Genomic DNA, 21,198 nt, shown 5'->3' with positions numbered 1-21,198 from the left:
GCTTCAAAATATCAAGATGACAAAAGATGACACCGTGTCTTCATATTTCGTAAGGATCTCGTCTAAGAGATGAACTTCAAGCAATTGATGAAATCATCCCTGATAAAGAACTTGTAATTTCAGCACTTTTAGGATTACCTAGATCCTGGAATGCTTTCGCAGTCGGTATAAATAGCTGGAAAGAGGCTCCATCCTTTGAAGAGTTGTGGACAGCTTGCTCTCAAGAAGAAGCTAGACTTACACTAATGGAAGGAAAACAAGAAGAAGAAAATTCTATCTCTAATGCTTATGCAGCTCGCTTCAAGAAGAAAGGAGAAAGTAAGAAATTTGGTTTTCAAAACAAAGGCTCAAGTAAAAATCCTTCTCAACAAAGGAAGACAAATTTATCAAAGGTTCAATGTTTCCATTGTCACAAATTTGGTCATTATAGAAACCAATGTCCTAAGAGAATGAATGACAATAGGAAAAGAGAAAGAGATCAGGTTGTTGTTGTTGACACTAACAAACCAACAAAGAAGGCCAAAACAAAAGATTTGATGTCAGAGATTTATACTATTGAACAAGAAGGGTTTAAGGGGTTTTTGACAAAACCCTAGTGTAATATATCCCTTGTGTAAAAATATATTTAGGATTTTGAATTTAGGGTTTGTGAGAAAAACCCTAATATGAATCATATGCATAATTGACTTTAGGGTTTTTGGACAAAAACCCTAGATAGATTCATTATTTGCAAAAGAACAATTAGGGTTTTACAACTTTTTTATTTCTAGGGTTTGCTAGTCTAGAAAGGCTTGATAAGAGAATGCCTAGGGTTTGGACAAAACCATAGTATGAGTTGTTGAATCAAAGAAACCATAATTATGTCTAGATCGAGGACATTGATCTAATGGATGGATGCGAGAAATACAAGATCAAGAGGGAGATGTTGTTGTTCATAGAGAGATAATTGCTCTTTATTCCTTCTTGTACTATTATTGAATTTCCTTTAGTAAAACTAGTCTCTTGCTTTATTTTCATTACTTGATTGTAACTATTCTTTTGTGATCTCTCTTAAGAGAATTGTAGGTACATGATTGTTTGAGCTAAAAGAAGTTATAATATCAAAACAAAGTTTGTGACAAGTCTTGGATTCAAAGGGAGCTTTGAATCTTGAAAGGGTTGTGGATTCAGAAAGAGCTTTGAAGAACCTTGAATTTAAGCTTTGGACTCAGAAGGAGCAGTCTAATTCTCAAGTTTTGAGGTATGTCTTTAAGTATTATCTTTATATTATATTTTATAGCCAAAGTTATGATAGGCATGTGATGTTAGGGTTTGACCAAGATAATGGCAACCCTGTGATGTAAAGGATCCTTTAGGGTTTGACCCTATGGTGTGAGGAATGTCCTCTAGGGTTTGGCCAACCCTGTCTAGTTGTAACACAATTGTTTCTAGAAGTTTGACCTTGGTTATAGCAAAACCTATACTAGTTTGTATACCATGAGGTTGAGGTGTCTACCGGATCATGGTGACTGGTTGTTGTACCTTAGGCTAGGAGCATGTATGGTACAAAGAATTTTTTTACCTTAGGTTGAATAGCCTGTATGATGGTGCGTAGGGTTGGTACCTCGGCAGAAGCCTACCTAGATCCCTATAAGATGTAGGGTTGATACCTTGGCAATAGCCTAAAAGGTATCTAGATCCCTGAAATAGTATTTGTTAGGTTGATACCTTGGTAGTAGCCTAGACGGTATCTAGATCCCTGAAACAGTATTTGTTGGGTTGATACCTTGGCAGTAGCCTAGATGGTATCTAGATCCCTGAAATAGTATGTGTTGGTTTAATGCCTTGGCAATAGCCTAAATGGTACCTCGATCCCCAGATTAACATGTATTTTGGATTAGTGTCTTGGCAGTAGCGTAGATAACACCTAGAATCCTGGAGAAGTATCTTTGTTGTGTTAGCACCTTGGTTGTGGAGAAAGAGCACTTATCATTGTGACTTTGGTGGAAGAAAATTATAGAGGCAGCTTAGATGAGCAAGTTTCTCTCAATATCATGCTCAAATCTCTTTAAACTTTAAAGTGAGCTTGACTGGCCTAGGATAACGCCTTTGGAGTTTCACATAGTGAAGCAACAAAACTTATAGCTTGTCGACCTAATGTAAAATACACAAGAGGTATTTGTAATAATAATTTATTAATATATATAAAATGTACAAGTGATGTTGAATGTTACAATGAGGACCCGCATATATACCTAAGTAGGTGTCCTTTCATGATTGGGCATGTCTTTTAGACATGCCTTTTCACTTAATGACTATTTAACATAATCATCATTTCATTATTTATTATTTATATTTATTTATGTTTATTTTATTTTATACAATTTATGTTCGTAACATTGCCCCTTCCTTCAAAAGCTTTGTCCTCAAAGCTTATTGTTGGCAGTTTCCTTCACTTTAACCTCGAATAATTGTCTTCACTTGGCTCACGTCATTTTGATAACCTTGAATAATTGTCTTTGCTTAGCTCACATCATTTTGATAACCTTGAATAATTGTCTTCACTTGGCTCACATCATTTTTGATAATTGGTCACTGGTACCTCAACATGTATAATTCTCTGGTGATATTATTTTGGAACTAGGTTTTTTTTTTAATATATATATATATATATATATATATATCATTATTATTTTATTTTAAATTTTTTAATTGATATCATTATTATTTTTTTATTAATAATATATATATATACATATTATTTTTATTTTTTTAATTGATATATGTGCTCCAAGGTCCATATTGCAGTGTTACACTCACAAGTCCACATTGATGATCAACCTACGTCACATTGGGTTTGCAAGCCGTGAAACCTTCCACGTCACTGTATAGCCTATGCTACATTTGTGGGATTTTTCCAGTCTCATCTCTTCACTAAGCAAAATCATTGTGCTCTCGATTCACTAAAACACAAAACTAATATATGTGCTCCCCACTAATTTAACCGTAACTCCAATAGCCACGAGCCAATTACAATTCCAACGGGCACGTCTTATCAAGTTTTGTCGGGCGTCTCATATGGTCTAACGCAGTGGATAGAGGAAGAAGATCTAGCAGGACAAGCGATGGCAAGAACATTGTTGTGTGTTGTCGGAAGAATCGATAGGTATGACAGATCGAGCCTTGGTATGACAAATCGAGCTTCGATGGTCCTGCATGATAGTTTGGCAAATACTCTGACCCTGCTTCGACGACAGATAGTCCGATGCCCAAAATTCGATGGTTGGCCTGAATTCCCCTTACACAATTCTTTGCAAATGAAGCTATAGCATCTCCTACCAATGTCAAACACTGAAGTTGAGTACTTGCGACCAATAGCTTTAAAACATTAAGCTTAAAATGACCATTTGATCCCCCTACTATAATTGCAACATGGTTTCCCATAACCTGAGCACAAACCATTGTCAAAGCCTCATATTGAGTAGGGTTCATCTTTCCAGGCATGAAGTTGTTGCCAGGTTTGTTTTCAGGTAATAGCAGTTCACCTAGTCCACAGCAAAGCCCACTTCCTAGGAAACGTATATCATTTGTTATCTTCATTAGAGAAACTGAAACAGTGTTCACAACTCCACTAGTTTCAACAAAAGCATCATGTGCTGCCAAAGCTTCAAACTTGTTCTCAGCTGTAATAAATGGTAGTTGTGTTTCTTCAGCAACAGTTGCAGCAATTTTAATGTCAAACCCTTTTTTAGTATTGAGACCAGTTCCAACTGCAGTCCCTCCTTGTGCAAGCTGGTATATACGAGGTAATGAGTTTTTAACACGTTCTATGTCGTATTTCACCTGGGTAGCATAACCACTAAACTCTTGACCAAGAGTTAGCAGTGTTGCATCTTGGGTATGTGTATGCCCAATTTTCACTATATCCTTAAATTCATTGCTCTTAGCTTCCAATGTAGAAAGAAGTTGTCGCAAGCTTGGTATGAATTCTGAGTTCATTTCCATTGTTGCAGCAATGTGCATAATAGTGGGAAATCTATCATTAGAATATTGAGAGAGATTGACATGGTAATTTGGATGTACACATTTTTCACCACTTTTCGTTCCAAGAATTTTAGCAGCACGATGTGCAATCACCTTGTTAGCATTCATGTTACTTTGAGTCCCACTACCAGTTTGCCAAATGACCAAAGGGAAATGATTGTTCAACTTTCCTTCAGCAACTTCTTGAGCAGCTTGCATTATCGCTTTCCCAATGGTTGGGTCAAGACCATACTCCATATTAACCTTAGCAGCGCATTTTTTTAGAACACCAAATGATTGTATAATTTGTTCAGGCATCTGCTCACGCTCTCCACCAATTTCAAAGTTTTGCAGTGACCGTTGAGTCTGTGCACCCCATAATTTGTCTGTTGGTACATTGATGGGACCAAATGTGTCCCTCTCCTCTCTAAAAGTTGTCGAAAGTGATCTGTTGTATGTAAATGATATGCCATGCATCAAGGAAGATGCAGTAGATATAGATAGATGGCGTCGATATGCTGAAATGAATGCCATTATATCACACCACCTAGTGTCCCAAGCAATGTTTTGGAGCTCCCTGCCTGTGTCTTCCTCCGACACTTTCATTTTCTTTGTAGTATTAAAGCCGCCAGAACCCTCCTCTTCATCCGTCCGATCATCTCTAATATACAACGGCATAACATTATTCGAATTTGATAAGCCTAATGAGTCTAGTAAAAACTCAAGGGTGTTTCCCTTCTGCCATTCAATTGATGGACGAATCTCTAAAACCTTTTTCCCATAATCCACTTTTACTTTTTCAAATATGTCACCTTCCTCATTGTTATGATATTGTTCATCTTCTTGTTTCTCAAGATAGTCCTCATCCACATCATCTTCATCTAGATCCTCATCTTGATCGATATCCTTTTCATATTCATCATTATCTATCACATCTTCATGTTCATGATCAAAATCTTCTTCTCCTACTTCACCTTGTTTTGTTTCTTCACTGTCATTATCATCTTCCTTATTATCGATTTCCTTTAGACATGCTTTAACTTTGGCATATGATTCTTACCATTGCTGAATCTTTTCAAACTGCTCAATGAATTCAAGGCGAAAACTTAACGACATATTGTGCGGCGAAAAATGTTCAAGGACTCGCATGGTTATATTGTGCAGCATGGCTCCGATACCACTGAAGCAACCAAACTTATAGCTTGTCGACTTAATGTAAAATACACGAGGTATTTGTAATAATAATTTATTAATATATATAAAATGTACAAGTGATGTTGAATGTTACAATGAGGACCCGCATATATACCTAAGCATGTGTCCTTTCGTGACTAGGCATGTCTTTTAGACATGCCTTTTCACTTAATGATTATTTAACATAATCATCATTTCATTATTTATTATTTATATTTATTTATGTTTATTTTATTTTATACAATTTATGTTCGTAACACATAGACTATGGAAATTAGTTATTTGATGGTGAAAATTCATCTACCAAATGTCTCAACATCTGGCATTTCAATGACAAAAAATGCATGTGGTGTAACCTATTGCAATTGATGACAATCTTAAACCATTGCCACTATTAAATATTATAACTCGGAGAGGTGTCATTGAGGCTAAGAACACAGAAAAATGAATTATCTCCAAGACCATGTAATTTTTCCTAAGTTTCACCTAGAGAAAATGTCTTAATTAATTAAATTAATGATTCTTTAAATATTTCAATAGTTAGCACTTAGGAAAATTGGTTAATTAATTGACATTAGTTGAGATAAGGTCCATTTGCCTCTAGAAGCATCTTGGAAGTTTCCAAGATGATCCTAACCATTGATTGAGACAAGATAACTTCTAATATGGGTGGTTCATTTGTGAATGAGAGATTACAAACACGATGAATTGATTCCTTTATAGTAGTTATCACGATGAAACTCGAAGTCATCGCATGGTACAAATGTTGACATGGCACTTGGATTGAGCATATTTTCAAATAAGCATAACTTTGTGTCCAGAGCTACAACTAAGATGAAATTTATATCGTTGGAAATATCTCAACGAACAAAAGACAACAATTGTCTCAAAAATGAGTTTTAAGGTGGTGAAATTTGAAAACCCAACTTCCTTAAGGTGACCAAGGAGGTTAGGTCTAGATAGTAAGTGCAACCCATCCAAATCTATATAGGCGACTAGGGGTTGGTTATGTTACAACAAATATCTATATTGTGTAGATGTAAAATTACCACATTTTCATCTACCAAATGTTTCAACATTTGCCATTTCAATGACAAGAAATGCATGTAGTGTACCCTATTGCAATTGATGACACTCTTAAACCATTGCCACTGTTAAATATTGTAACTCGGACAGGTGTTATAACCTTCAGAGGTGTCATTGAGGCTAGCAACATAGAAAAACGAATGATCTCCCAATCCATGTAATTTTTCCAAAGTTACACTTAGGGAAAAGTCTTAATTAAGTTAATTAATTATTCTTTAAATATTTCCCAAGTTAAAACTTAGAAAATTGGTTAATTAATTGACATTAGTTGAGATAAGGTCGATTTGCCTCTAGAAGCTTCTTGAAAGTTTCTAAGATGATCTTAGCCATTGATTGGGACAAGATAACTTCTAATCTTGGTCGTTCATTTGTGAATGAGAGATTATAAAGGGAAACCAGTGTGCAACATTGGAGCACATTGAGTTGAGTATTGTTCAGTGAGTTTTTAGTGAGACACTCAGGAGGGTTTCAACAACAATAATTGAGAAAGATTTTTCGGAGGCTTATTCTTCATCCGAAAGACTTCCAGCGTCTGAGTTTTACAGGGAGGTTTTGTTGGCTAAGTTATTTTCTGTAGAGGGGAGGCCATGTGATTTGCCAAAGGAGGTCGACTTCTTTCAGGCCGCATGTGTGGACTGAGAGAGGGTCGTACAAGTGTCGAGTTGCTTCCTGAGGGCCATACTGTTTGTAGAAGAAAGGCCATGGGATTTTCCTAGCCAATTTGATCAACAAGGGCTAAGATCGATTTGCCAGTATAGGGAAAGCAATAAATGTAGTTTCACATTTGCAATTTGTTGAAGATTTAATAATAAAATCTTCATCCTGAAAATTGGTTTTCCACACCTTAGGGTTTTTCCAGGGACATTTATCCAAAAAAATTTGTGTCATTTGTGTGATTGGTTTCTTGTATGTTCTTTTGCATTTTAATTCGGTGAATGGTGTTGTTCATGTTTGAAAATTTAATTTTGTTGTGTATAGGTAATCAGAATAATTTACTAGGTTAATAGCACCTTTTGTGTAGTGGAAATTTCACCTAGTATGAGAGCTCACAATAGCACTGAGGTTTTCCTTTATATGATCCCTAGGGTTTTGAAGGAGAATTCAAGGGTTTCATCACACAAGTCGACTTTCTTTAGATCTATTCGGCTTTATTGTTTGAGGGTATCAGAAATGGCTTTAACTGGTTTAAGGGATCAAGATAGACTTGATGGTGCATCAAACTTTGGTATCTAGAAATCCAGGATACTTTTGTTGCTGGAGGAACATGGACTGAAGGAATATGTAGCATCTATGTTGTTGTACCAACAGATCCAACGTAGTTAGTAACCTACCGCAAGGAGGATGCCAAAGCTAGGCATATTATCCAAGATGGCATCAAAGATCATATCGTACCCCATATTGCAGAGTTGGATACATGTAAGAAGATGTGGGATGCCATCTTAAATCTTTTTCAGAGTGCAAATATGAACAAGAATTTGATCCTCAGAGAAAAGTTGTGAAACACCCGACAAAACAAGGGAGAAAGCATTGTCAACTACCTTACCAGGGTCAGACAAGTCAGAGACGAGTTAGTAGCTATTTGAGAAAAAGTGGAATATGAAGAGCTCATGAGAACTGCGTTGAATGGGTTCTCAAAATAGTGGGACGTCCCTGTCCAGGTGATTACTAGAAAGCAAGACCTTCTTAACTGGCATCATCTTTGGAGCGATTCCAATGAAGAAGAGCTTAGGAAGAGCTATATCAATGCAGGTTGCAGCAATCACCAGAAGGGTGAGGATGACGACAACGTTGATCTTCCAAAAAAGGGCAAACCCGACAACACCCAAGCAAAGGGTCTAATCCCAATGGAGAAAACAAGAAGAAAGACACGAGTAAAATCAGGCGTTTTGGTTGTCATCAACAAGGACACTATGTTATTCAATGTTCTAAGAGGAAGAAAGGTGAAAAGAAGAAGCAGTAGACAACAACTTCAACAAACATTGATGAACTATCTTCAAGACTTGAGAATTGTTGGACACCTAATCCTCTAAGGGTTGGTGTGGAAGCTGAACAGCCAGAGGGAGTCCAAGGGACCACTTGGAATATCAAACCAAGGGTCATTCCTATGTATTATAAATATGTATCATTGTGAATAAGAAAAGTAATCTAATGTTTATCTTTCATATTGCCTCCACCATGTATGTGTTTAACATGGTATCAAAGCGGGCGATATCCTGCCCTGCTCATATTTGAGCCACTTGTTTTATGGCCTTTCTGTGCAGGTCAGTTCTGCCATCAGTTCTGCATTTCATGAATGTTTTCTCAACTAAATTCTAGCTGCAATCTCTGCCCACAATTTGTTGGACCTGTTTCTCTTAATTTTTCTGACAAGCGCTCTGTATATTCTCCCATGCAAAAAAAGGGCCTCTGCCATTTCTCCATTGCTCCATTCTTTGCCAGTTATCGAATATGATTAATTCATTCTCTGCATTGTAACGCCTAGTCTCTGCATTGTTTGCAGTCTTGAAATAGAAAAATACCCTGCCCAGTTAACACTTCACATAACGCTCCTCGTCATGTGCATTGAATGCCATTTCTTCTGCCATTATTCTATGTCCAACGTTGTTGTCGTGAGCATGGAGACCAAGGTGAGCGTGAAATAGGTTGAAAGTTGTGGAGGATTGAATGATGGTGTGTGTAGGATTGACTGTCGAATTCCCAAAATAAGGTAATATCGTTCCTCCTACAAGCACGGATTACACATTGTTGGCCTGACTGTGTTTGGCAAATCTCGTGTTTTGGCATCAAACCGTCGTTGTTCTGGCATCGTGGCTTCAAACCACCATACCACCAATCATGGCTCTGACGAATAGTTTCTCCCATTCTACAGTGTTCGGCCTCCATTGACTATGTTACCATTTCCATACATAGTCCTCGCATTCAGCCTCCATACCCAGTCCTCAAATACCACCATACCTCCTCCCACTGCAAACGACTCGTAGCATTCCCCGACTCCATTTTTGAAGTTGGCGCAATTCTTCTCGACGCAGTTCCTCTCTGTGTAGTTCCTCAACAGGGATGCGTAGAATTTCAGGGCGAGCATTAAACTGTGGTACAGGTCGAAAGAGCTTCGTAAGCTTTTTCACCTGTTGAGAGTTAAGTTCAAATAGAAACTTTGATTGCTTTCTTGAATATGTCTTCAGAAAGCGGCAAGCAATCCCTTTGAATACAGAACCGCACCTATGCGGGGAATGGCCTTTTACAACTCCGAAAAGCATCTGGTTCCAGATTCATTCCTCCAACATAAGCTGCCTTGTAGATACCATACATCAATCTAAGGTCAAAATCATACAACAAGAGGTTCATTCTGGGCTTGAAAGGCTATGGTGCATTGAAGTTAGCACTGGTTTTGATGGTTGAATGTATTCCATCGCATACATTCTCCACACGAACATTGGTAGTGTTTAGACCCTTGGAATTGACATGGTATATAACGTTGTCTGTCATATCACATCTTAAAAACGTCGCTCCTCACACCACCCATTTCTGTCTCCCACTCCCACCGAACTACCATAACACTGCTCCGGCATACTCTGCCATACCAACAGTCAATACCACCATATCAATTGTAATATATAAATGTAGTATTATATGTGCGTTGATAACTCCTGTCTCATTTCAATCGTAACTGTGTTGGTTAAAAGCATGACTGTGTACGTTGAATATGTGTTGGAATGTGGTGGTGTGCTGTGCGTTTGAAGGTTAAGAAGGTGCATTGGTGTGTTTACAATTCTGTGAGTATTGGTGTCATCCAAACTTCGTTTGCTGCATTTCTTGGAAGGCAAAGAAGAGGTCGACCAGCAAAGAGAACTAGTGCATGGTGCATAGGTGAATCCTGCATTGATATATCTGCTAGTGCAATGTGAGCGTGGATGGTCTGTTCATTATCTCCTGGTTGATGATTGTTCGTTGTATTTGATGGAAGACCACTATGGAAGGTTGTGACCTGAACTGTGCATCCAAAGTGTAAAATTCCAAGTGCCAAAATTGAATGCTTAGAATGGTTAAGGTATGGTTTCTCTTGAAGACGGTGCAGTGAATATCACTCGCCTTTATGTGTTGTGTGTTGGTTCTTTTAAAAGGCACTGATATATAATACACCATTCGATTTTTATGAGTGGTGAAAGACATCCTATTTGGCATGTTGAAATTGTTATGGCATGTTATATATGAGTTTTTTTTAAAGAGATTTTGTGTACTTTGGGTAGAATTTGTGAACAAGAGGGCGCTGAATTTGAGCATGGAAATGCGCAGACTCTATGGATTTGAATTCTTGTCCATTTTGAAGGTTTGGTAGATTAATTAAAAAAATAATAATAATAATAATAAAAAATAAATAAATTAAAAGAAGAAAAAAAAAAAAAATTGCCTTGATTCCTGTTGAGAAGTTGGCAAATTAATTTTCTCAAACCATTATTGTTTCTACAAGTGCATTTTCGGTCATTTGTTGACTTGATTGTTTGAATAATGGAGAAAATTCATGGATTATTAGAGTTATTAAGCACTCTAATCTTATCTACTGGTGGAAGCATAGTTAAAGTCAGCAAAGACACTGTCAGAGATATTCAAACCTCTTTACAACATGCACAAGAAAACATTGAATTTTTGCAAGTTGAATCACAGCTACAGCAAGAGGAGTTACAGAAGTATAGTCATCATTCTGAACTTATTTCGGTTCAAAACATTGAAACAGACTCCCACAAGCAACAAGTTGATCCAGTGCCCAATGAAGCAACAAAGTCACATGCAGATGCAGAAGTTCAGTCTGCACTTCCCAAGCCCATCATCAAACCTTGGGAAGAGCTTCTCCATAACAAACACAGAACAAGTCTTGGATATGAAAAGGAGGTTTCCTTTCATATTCCAGATTACTCAAAGCCCATTCAGTTTCAGAGTGTTGGATTTCTTCATGACAATTCATCCTCAGTTGTCCCAAATTCTACTCCTCTTCCACAGCAACAACAAGAGATTGTGAAATGCCAACATTGTGAAAGAGTTGGCCATATGAAAGATCATTGCTCTGATCTTCATCCATGTAAGCATTGTCATAAAACCACTCATTCTTCACACAGATGCTTCAAAAACAAGCCTCTTGCAAAAACAAAGATTCATCTTGGATGGATGGCTTCTTGGCAATGGGCTTCAACAGCAAAGAAGATATTTCAGTCATATGTCAGAACGTGTTCTAGAGTATTGAACAGTCTTGTAATTGAGCTTTCTCCATCATCTCACCTTGTATCTGACATGGGGGAAGTGATGGTCATCTACAAGCTCCAAAGCCACATCAAGTAAGCCTGAGCCACAACCTTCCATACCAGATTCAGAGTTGTAGCCAGAGACAAAGATGCCCCTGAACATGCCTTCAGTTGGTGATGCCTCTTCAAAAAATTGGGCACACTTCCTCTAACAGAAGACTTCAGCTTCTTGCCAGTTTTGGAAGAGTTCCAGGAATTTCATCAAGCATTCCAGAGTTGGTGGTCATCCTTAAACCATCACAGGTTGAGACCTCTCTTTTCAGGTTGAGGTTCTCTCTTTTTATGCAAGGTGAGACCTCCCTCCCTTTCAAAGTTGAAGGTTTCCCTCTTCAAAACGTGAGGAGCACTTCCTCTAGCAGAAGACCTCAGCTTCATGCCAAATTTGGAAGAGTTCTAGGAACTGCACTAAGCATTCCAATGTTGGTGGTTATCCTTGAACCACCCCCTTTATACCAACATTTCAAAGAGCACATTTACCCTAGTGTTGCCATGCATTTTTGCATATTTTGTATTACAGCTCTCTTCTTCGACTCATACATACCCCTTCGGATTAAGGTGGGGAATGTTGGACACCTAATCCTCTAAGCGTTGGTGTGGAAGTTGAACAGCCAAAGGGAGTCCAAGGGACCTCTTGGAATATGAAACCAAGGGTCATTCCTATGTATTATAAATATGTATCATTGTGAATAAGAAAAGTAATCTAATGTTTATCTTTCATATTGCCTCCGCCATGTATGTCTTTAACAAGAATGAGTTCACTCTCATTTCCTTCCTATCTTAAACAACCATAGTTGTTTGGTACATCGATAGTGTGGCATTGTGTCACATGACATGAGTTAGAGTGTATTATAGTTCGCAGAGGGACAATCACATTTCAGAGGGATTTGGGAAAGAATAATAGATGTGTTACATGTGCCAGGTATGGGTATGGATATAATTCCAGTATCTACTCTTTAGGATAAGTGGTAGAATGCACTCTTTCGAGGACAAAAGGTGTACCTGAAACACCAAGATTGGAAGTTAGCAAAGGAGATTGGTGTTAGAAGCAACAAGTTGTATAAGTTGCAGTTTGAAGCTCCAAAGGCACTGGTTAGCAGCAACAATAATAGAGATATGGGAGAGTTGTGGCAAAGGAGGTGTTTTTTTCCAACGATACTGGAGTCTAGGATAGAATATTAAATCATTGACGCTACCAATCCAAGTATCACAACAACACTACTTTGCACAACAGAATAATATACAGTAGTAGTACTACTAGTGCACAAAATATATACAACATTTTACACCATTTTACAATAACCCAACTTCGTTATATTAATCATACTGATCACACAACAGTCTAGGGCTCCTGTATCGGGGATAATGACCCTCATACATCCACTAGTACAAGAATACAAATATTGTTAGTTTTTGTAGCATCAGATGAGTTCTAGCCTTGAAATTTTGTGGAGAGGCTAGAATACATGAGATCTCCAAAACCCATAAATCTTCTAGAAATTCTGCCTAAAAATGACTTAATTAGATTATTAGTCAGTTTTTAAATATTTCCTAAGTCTAAACTTAGGGAATATGACTAATTAATCAGAATTAATTAAATTAACGTGTGAATGTTCTAGAAACTCACACGGATCAACTTCAAGTTAATCCTAGCCATCGATTAAGATCTAATCTTGGTCGTTGAAGTCTCAATAGAGGATTATAAGAAGTCGATGGGACTTGAAGAGATACACTTGTGCAGTTTGATTTCATGAACAGATTGATTTCCTGGGTAGCAGCATTCAGTTGCCAGGAAGAGAGCCAGAGAGATCAAACAATGAGAGGGCAGGGACACTGTAGCCAGAGGAAGAATTCCAGGTCCAATGAGTGCATTTACAGAGAGGCAAAGAAGCCACAGTGAGGTTGACGCAGAGCAACGCAGTAGCCTCTAGAGGCAAAGTCGAATTGTTGAGGAGAAGCAAAATTTCAGTGCCAGAAGCTGGGCAAAGGTTCCAGAGGCCAGGAGAGACGTTTCTTCAAAAATCAGTTGGTCAAACGACTTGAGGAGAAGTTGTTCCAAGCTGAGAGCAGTAACAACTACGCTAGGGTGACGCAATGACTGCGCATAGGCAGTTTGGACAACTCAATTTGAGTTGAGGTCAGTGCTAGGATTTCCTGTGGAGTGAGGAATTTCTCCTCACTAGATTTTCTTGCCAATATTTCTCTGTAGGATTGCCAGTTTCGACATCCAATGGTACTCAGTTTATTTCACTAATGCACAATAATAAAACCCTTAGCTGTTGCACCGGTTTTCCTGAGTTGGGTTTTTCCAGATACATTTGCCCAAAAATAATTGTGTCATTTTAGGTGTGTGTGTTAGCATTCCTTCCAGTGTTTATTTATTCTGCAGTATTTTATTTGTGAAGGTTGCAGTGTATTTAATTCGATGTTTGTCGTAGCACACACTAAGTAAATTGTTCAATTGAATTAACAATTAGAAAAATTAATAGCAGTTGCTGCAATAGGATTCGGGGTTAGCCGAATTTTCACATGGTATCAGAGCACAAATTGTAAGTCAGAGAGCTCAGTGGCAGAAGGGAAGAGGAATTTCGTAGCTCTGCGTAAGCAGCAGTTTGAAACCCTCAGAGGCAACGCAGTTTCTTGGCCAGGAGGGTCAATTTCTTGAGGAAAAATCGATTTCTCTAAGAGAGCAACAAAGAAATCGGATTTCTCCAGTTCAAGGATTACCAGAGGCAGAGGGAGCAGCCAGTATTTTCCTTACAGAGTAGATCTCTAGCTAGACGAAGATTTTGCAGCAGTTGCTAGTGAAAAATAGCGTTAGGAGGAAGAAAGAGCACACATTGAGGGAAATTTTCCTCAGGGGACTTCTAGCTTCAGAAGTTCAATTTTCTCTTGCAAATCAGCAGTAGTTGCGAGCATATTCACTCACTCTAGCAGGGAATGCATAGAGCCTAAGAACAGTTGAGCAGATGAGAAGAGGAGGATTTCGACTTATTTTGTTGAGATGGCCACTATCGGACTACGAGATCAGGACAGGTTGGACGGTGCTTCCAACTATGTCATCTGGAAAGTAAGCATGTTCTTCCTTCTGGATGAATATGGCCTGAAGCCATATATCGATGTAGTCGTAGTAGTTCCCCAGGACGCAAATCAGCTGAAGGAGTACATAAAGGAGATGGTCCAAGCAAAGAGATTGATCCTAGATGGTGTCCGAGATCATGTTGTATCACACATAGCGTCCAAGGGAACGACCAAAGAGATGTGAGATACACTTTCCACGCTATATGAAGGCACTTCCGAGCAACGGAAGATGTACTTAGAGGAAAAATTGAGATGCACCAGGATGCAAAAGAGGGAAGGCATAGACCCCTTCCTCACCAGGATTCAGGACATTCGGGATCAGTTGTCGATTGTCGGGGCAACGCCTCAACCCATAGAGCTAGTACAATTGGCACTCCACAGTGTCTCAGAGGAGTGGCAGGTATTTGTCCAAAGAATCTTGGGCAGAGACACCTTGTCAGGTTGGGATCAATGTTTTAAAATTCTGATTGGACCGAGGGTCGACTCCGACTCGGTATCAACTCAGCCGACTCGATTTCAATGACTCGATCGTTGTAAAAAATACATTAAATATTTATTTATTTTATAAAAAAACATAATTTTAAAGATTTTCATTCATGTTTCCAAACACACAGCATTAGAATATAGATGGAAGACAACATATGATCAAGTAGGCTCATGAATATATCCATTATATCAAAATGGCACCCAGTGCACTGTCCAATACATACATGATCAAACATTCAAAACAAAAACACATAACCAAGGAGGCTAGAAATGGCCTCCACAACAAAAGTAAACTGTGACCAGTACTACTGGGCCACTGGCTAGTAGCCACTGTCAGAGGAGCCAAGATCATGTGGATCAATCTCTGGATCATCATCAGAGTCAGACAGGGGGCCCCATGGTTCCTCCTCATCATCATCTCCAACTGCAACTATAGAAGTGGTAGCACTAGCAGGCTGTGCAGCAGATGCAAGCTGAGATAGAGAAGATATGCGGCTGCGCTTTTGTCGTGGCTGAGCAGAGGAAGCGCCTGCAACTGGAGTCCTTGCTGGCTGTGAGGCTGAGGCTGGTAGCACAAGTGGATCGAGATCTACATTCAACTGAACATCATGTTCGAGTGATACCTCCCTATCTAAATCAAAATCAAGATCCTCATCAGGATCAAACTCTACTAGATGACTCTCCAGTACCCAATCTGATGTTGGATCAATGTCTTCCAACATAATGGGATCTAAATCAGGTCTTTTGTTCAGCAATTGCTTGCGTCTGAGCCAGAGGTTGTATTGGACATAGACTAGATCATTTAACTGTTTTTTATCCAAACGGTTTCTCTTCTTTGTGTGAATCCTCTCAAAGACAAACCAATTGCGCTCACACCCAGTAGCACTGCAAGTTTGACTCAAAATATGAATTGCAAACTTCTGCAATTCACGACAATGGCCACCAAAAGCCTCCAACCATTGTGCTGCAAAAATCATAGGAGTGTAATGAGTTAGTTCAACAAAATTACAAAGTATATCCAACTTTCAAATTATAAACGATTTAACAAAATTTAAAAAAACTATTAAGAATTTGAAAATTGAAATTTTTGTTTACCTGGCTCATCTGCTTCTCTTGCAATCTTTGCTAGGTTCTTCCCAAAGGTACCCGAGGCATTGGTGAAGGTCGTGACCTGTCGATGTATCTCCAGCTGATCAGTCTCCAATGGGATCATGCGATCAATGCAGTCAACCAGTCCAACTCTAACCTCCCCCCTTAAAGCTCCTGACTCCTTAGCTTTATAATGATACCTTGGGTTCAAAAAATACCCAGCTACATGTATAGGGCGATGGAGTTGATTGTTCCATCTTTCATCAATGATTGCCCAAATGGGCCCATACTTAGCCACTTTATCATTGTATGCCCTCTTTATTTGCTCCTTTGCTTGATCCATAGCCAATCTTTCCCCATCCACCAACCGCAACACCTTAACCAGTGGCTCAGAGGGCTTCACAATCTCTGCTGCCTTTCTCCAAAATATTTCTTCATTAACTTTCTTTTTCAATTCTTTGTCTTCCAGGTTGTGAGACCAATTGCTTTGATTCCATTCATCACTGGAAAACATCATTTGCAAGTTTCTATTTTGGGAAAGCATAGATTGCAATGTCAACAAATGAGTAGCAAATCTAGTGATGGCAGGCCTAATAATATCCCTGCCCCTAGTGTGTTTCCTCATGAGGCTCAAAATCCATGAATGATTGTAGATAAATTTTGTTGTGATTTTGGCATGATCTACAGTGTTTTTGACCCATTCTAATTTTCCAATATCCTCAAGCATGAGGTCTATGCAATGTGCAGCACATGGGGTCCAAAAGATGGTCTTGTGTTTTTCCTCTAACAGTTTACCAGCAAGAACATAGTTAGAGGCATTATCTGTGATGACTTGAACAACATTAGCCACCCCCACCTCCTCAACAACCTGACCCAATAGCTGAAACAACAATTTCCCATCTTTTACCTTATCAGATGCATCAACTGATTTTAAAAACATGGTTCCCCCTGGGCAAAAGATAAGAAAGTTTATGATGGTATGGTTTCTTTGATCAGTCCATCCATCTGACATGATGGTACATCTTGTTCTTGCCCATGAGTCCTTGAAATATTTCAAATACTCATTAATGGAGGCAATTTCTTTCTGCAAACGATACCCCCTTAGCTCATGCATAGTAGGGCCTTTGAAGCCTTTTCCAACAGCATGTATGGCATCAAACATAGGCTCATAATATGTTAAACAGGAAGCATTAAAGGGGATATCAGCGTCATACCACCATCTAGCTATCTAATCACAAGCAGTCTCCCTCAATTATTTCTTCCAATGGTCATCTAAAGTGGGCTGCATTTGACTTTTACTAGCTTGAGGACCATGTGCATCTGATGGAGAGGAGGGAGTGAAATAACTTTTGATAGTCATATCACCCTTTTTCATTCTACCCTTTCCCTTTTCTTGAATAGAATCAAAAGAGGGAGGAACATATCGAAAAGGGTTGGATGCATCGGTACGAGGGATAGAGGAAGAACCCTCAAAATCATAATGGGGGTTGGTAGCCATCATTTTTTGTATCTCCCTCTTCCTCCCAATTTCAGCCTCTAACTCTTTTTGCCTAGCCTTATCTTCTTTAAACTTCTCAAAGTTGGCTAACAATTCCTTCCTAATCTCCCCAAATTCTGGTGAGGTACATGGAGTAATTTGGCCTCTAATCCCCGCCAAGTGTTGTTTCAGCCTATTAATGCCCCCAAGACCTTCTTTAATTTTCCTATGGCAAAATTTGCAATGCATTTGACTATCAACCATTTCAACATATGCCCAAGCAACATCTTTCACTCTAGGTGCCATTTTTTGACTTGGAAATGAAAGCAAACAATCTGAAAATGAGAAACAAGAACAACAAAAAAAAAACATTGATTCAATGTTCATTTCCTTCACAAAAACACTCTTTAGGATTTCTAGATATGCACCTAAAATTTAATAAGCAAAAACAGATTTGTACAAGTGAAAAAAAATACCTCCAGGCACAAACTGCCTCCTCAAGCTTGCTCCAAGAAATCAACTCCTCAATGCTGCTCCAAATGGCTACCCAAGAAGCTCCTCACTCCAACTACAATGCTTGCCCAAGACTCCTCACTGCTGCTCCAAAAACAAACTCAACAACTCCTCACAAACTCTCACTGAAGTTCTCACTCAAATGCATGAGATGGTTGTGAGAGAATGAGAGGAGTTGAGTGGGTTAAATAGGGTTTGGGAGAGGGGAATGGACCCCAAAGACCAACTAACCAATTAATAAAACCATTTGGAGTCCCCAACACAGCAAAAACATAAAAAAATCAAAAAAAAGGCAGTTTTATGGGTTTACTGGCCGCATGAAGTGACCCGGCCGAGTTGATACGGACTCGGCCAAACCGGTCGGGTTAAGACCGAGCAGACCGGGTTAAGACATGACTCGGCTGGCTCAGTCTTAACCCGGCCGACCGAACCGGTTCGAAGGTCGGGTTAGAAATTTTTTTTACCGGCTCAGACCAACTCGGTCGAGTCAGTTCCAAGCCGGTCGGCTTTTAAAACAATGGTTGGGATAGGATATGGGCTGATTTGCAACAGGAGGAGTTGAGACGAGTTCTTTTGAAGAGCTCCATCATTGGCAGCAGCAGCGGGTCAAAGTAGGTGAAGGAGGAGGAGAATGTGGCCCTAGCATTGAATGGCCCCAGTCAGGGACAGGGTGAGCAGCAAAAGAAGAAGGACCTGTCAAAGGTCAATTGCTTCAGATGTGGTGAACTTGGCCACTACATTACCCAGTGTCCTCTCAGGAAGAAGGACAAGGAGGAGAAGCAGGACCAGGCAACAGCTCATGCCGAGATTGATCGGTTGTCCTTTAGGCTAAAGAAAGACTTCCCATGTTTGCAGACATACCTCCAGGAGTGAGGTGAGGTGACTTGGTGTTGTAGCCCCAGAGGGTTACAAATGGGCAGGATTCTTGAGGAGGTCCACCTCTTGAATCAGTACCTTGCTACGGGAGCTCACAATATTTCAATAGCAGGATGGATCAGTGGCAGTAGATGCAGTCAGATGCCAGAGTGACAGATGCAAAGTCTAGTTGCAGTCAGATGTTGGGGAGCGCAGTGCAAAGTTGGCAGCAGTGTAGGTGGCACAATGCAGAGTCCGCAAGAGCACAGATGCCTCAGTGACAGCGTAGATACTAGCAGCAATCTGAGACTCAGGAGACAAATGCATCATACTCATCACAGTTGATTCAGTATTCAGGATGTTTTTCAATTGCAGATGTTGCAGTTGTAGCAACAATAGATGAAGAGGGAGTTGCAGTGCAGATGCAAGGTTGGTAGGAATTTAGCAGGGTCAGCAACAGCACAGATGCAGTACATATCGAAGTTGCGCAGTAGTTGGTGGGCAGCAGCAGCCAGACATCAACAGCGTGAGAGGAGATGATGTAAAGACAAAGTGTTGCTATAGGAGGCAGCAACTCTAGAACACATTCCTCGCTAAGAGGGAGTGTAGTTTTTGTAGCATCGGATGTGTTGTAGCCTTGAAATTTTGTGGAGAGACTAGAATACATGAGATCTCCAAAACCCAGAAATCGTTTCTGGAAATTCCTCCTAGAAATGAATTAATTATATTATTAGTCAGTGTTTAAATATTTCCTAAGTCTAAACTTTAGGGAATATGACTAATTAATCAAAATTAATTAAGTTAAGGAGTGAATGTCTTAGAAACTCACATGGATCGACTTCAAGTTAATCCTAGCCATCGATTAAGATCTAATCTTGGTCGTTGAAGTCTCAACAGAGGATTATAAGAAGAAGTCGATGGGGCTTGGAGAGATACACTTATGCAATTCGATTTCATGAGCAGATCGATTTCATGAGTAGCAACATTCAATTGCCGGAGAGAGAGCCAGAGAAATCGAATCAGTGAGAGAGGGGTAGGGACAATGAAGTTGGAGGAAGGTTTCTTGATCCGTTTAGTGCAATTGTGGAGAGGCAAAGAAGCCACAGAGAGGCTAACATAGAGCAGCGTGGTAGCCTCTAGAGGCAAAGTCAAATTGCTGAGGAGAAGCAGAATTTCAGTGCCAGAAGATGGGCAGAGGTTCCAGAGGCCAAGAGAGATGTTTCTTCAGACAGCAGCTGGTTAGACGGCTTGAGAAGAAGCTATTCCAAGCTGAGAGCAACAGCAACTGCGCTAGGGTGATGCAGTGACTGCGCAGAGGCAGTTTGGACGACTCAATTTGAGCTGAGGTCAGTGTCAAGATTTGCCTATGGAGTGAGGAATTTCTCCTCACTAGATTTTCTTGCCAGTATTTCTCTGTAGGATTGCCAGTTTCGGCATCCAATTGTACTCAGTTTATTTCATTGTTGCATAATAATAAAACCCTCAGCTACTGCACCGGTTTTCCCGAGTTAGGTTTTTCCGGGGACATTTGTCCAAAAATAATTGTGTCATTTTATTTATTTCACGGTCTTTTATTTGTGAAGGTTGTTGCGTATTTAATTCGATATTTTTCGTAGCACACAACATGTAAATTGTTTAATTGAATTAACAATTAGAAGAATTAACATCAGTTGTTGCAATAAGATTCGGGGTTAGCCGAATTTTCACAAGAACAAGATACACAGATGGTCTAGCTGATGTAGTGCACAATCAAAGCTTCTTTGTCGTATCTTGAACACACTATGGGAGCTTCGCTTCTATTTTGCAACACTGCCTCTATCAGTGCACAAACTTCTTTAGGCCACTGAACTCAGCTATCCAATCCTGCCCTCTATTTGATCATAAGTCCATCTACAACCAACACATAGGGTCTTCACACTCACTAGTTGCTCCTTCTTCCTTCAAGGCCACAACACTTTGAGACTTATTGCCCACTGCTGGTCCTCATATACTTAGGGACTTCTTCCCACTATAGACTTCCTTTGTTGCTCCATTGAAGACTAACATAGGGAAAGAGGTTACCACCTATCACTGTTGAATGTCTCTTCTCCAACAATGAACTTGGGTTCTCCACAAACTGCTCTT

At 39.5% G+C, this 21,198-nt stretch overlaps 1 protein-coding gene and 1 pseudogene across 2 annotated transcripts in view; both read right to left on the bottom strand.

Annotated features, from left to right (window-relative positions):
• The window catches only part of LOC149260620 (uncharacterized), a 368,482-nt gene that overhangs the window by 164,856 nt on the left and 182,428 nt on the right, over positions 1-21,198 (bottom strand). The window lies entirely within an intron of this gene.
• Positions 3,010-4,575, bottom strand: LOC149260621 (fumarate hydratase 1, mitochondrial pseudogene; annotated as a pseudogene).

Source organism: Pinus tabuliformis, chromosome 6 (genome assembly GCF_031772625.1).
Source record: "Pinus tabuliformis cultivar Carrire ecotype Pingquan chromosome 6, CPIR1, whole genome shotgun sequence".
NCBI classification, from domain to species: domain Eukaryota; kingdom Viridiplantae; phylum Streptophyta; class Pinopsida; order Pinales; family Pinaceae; genus Pinus; species Pinus tabuliformis.
The sequence above is the reverse complement of the archived record's forward strand: the minus strand, read 5'-3'. Positions and strand labels throughout refer to the sequence as shown.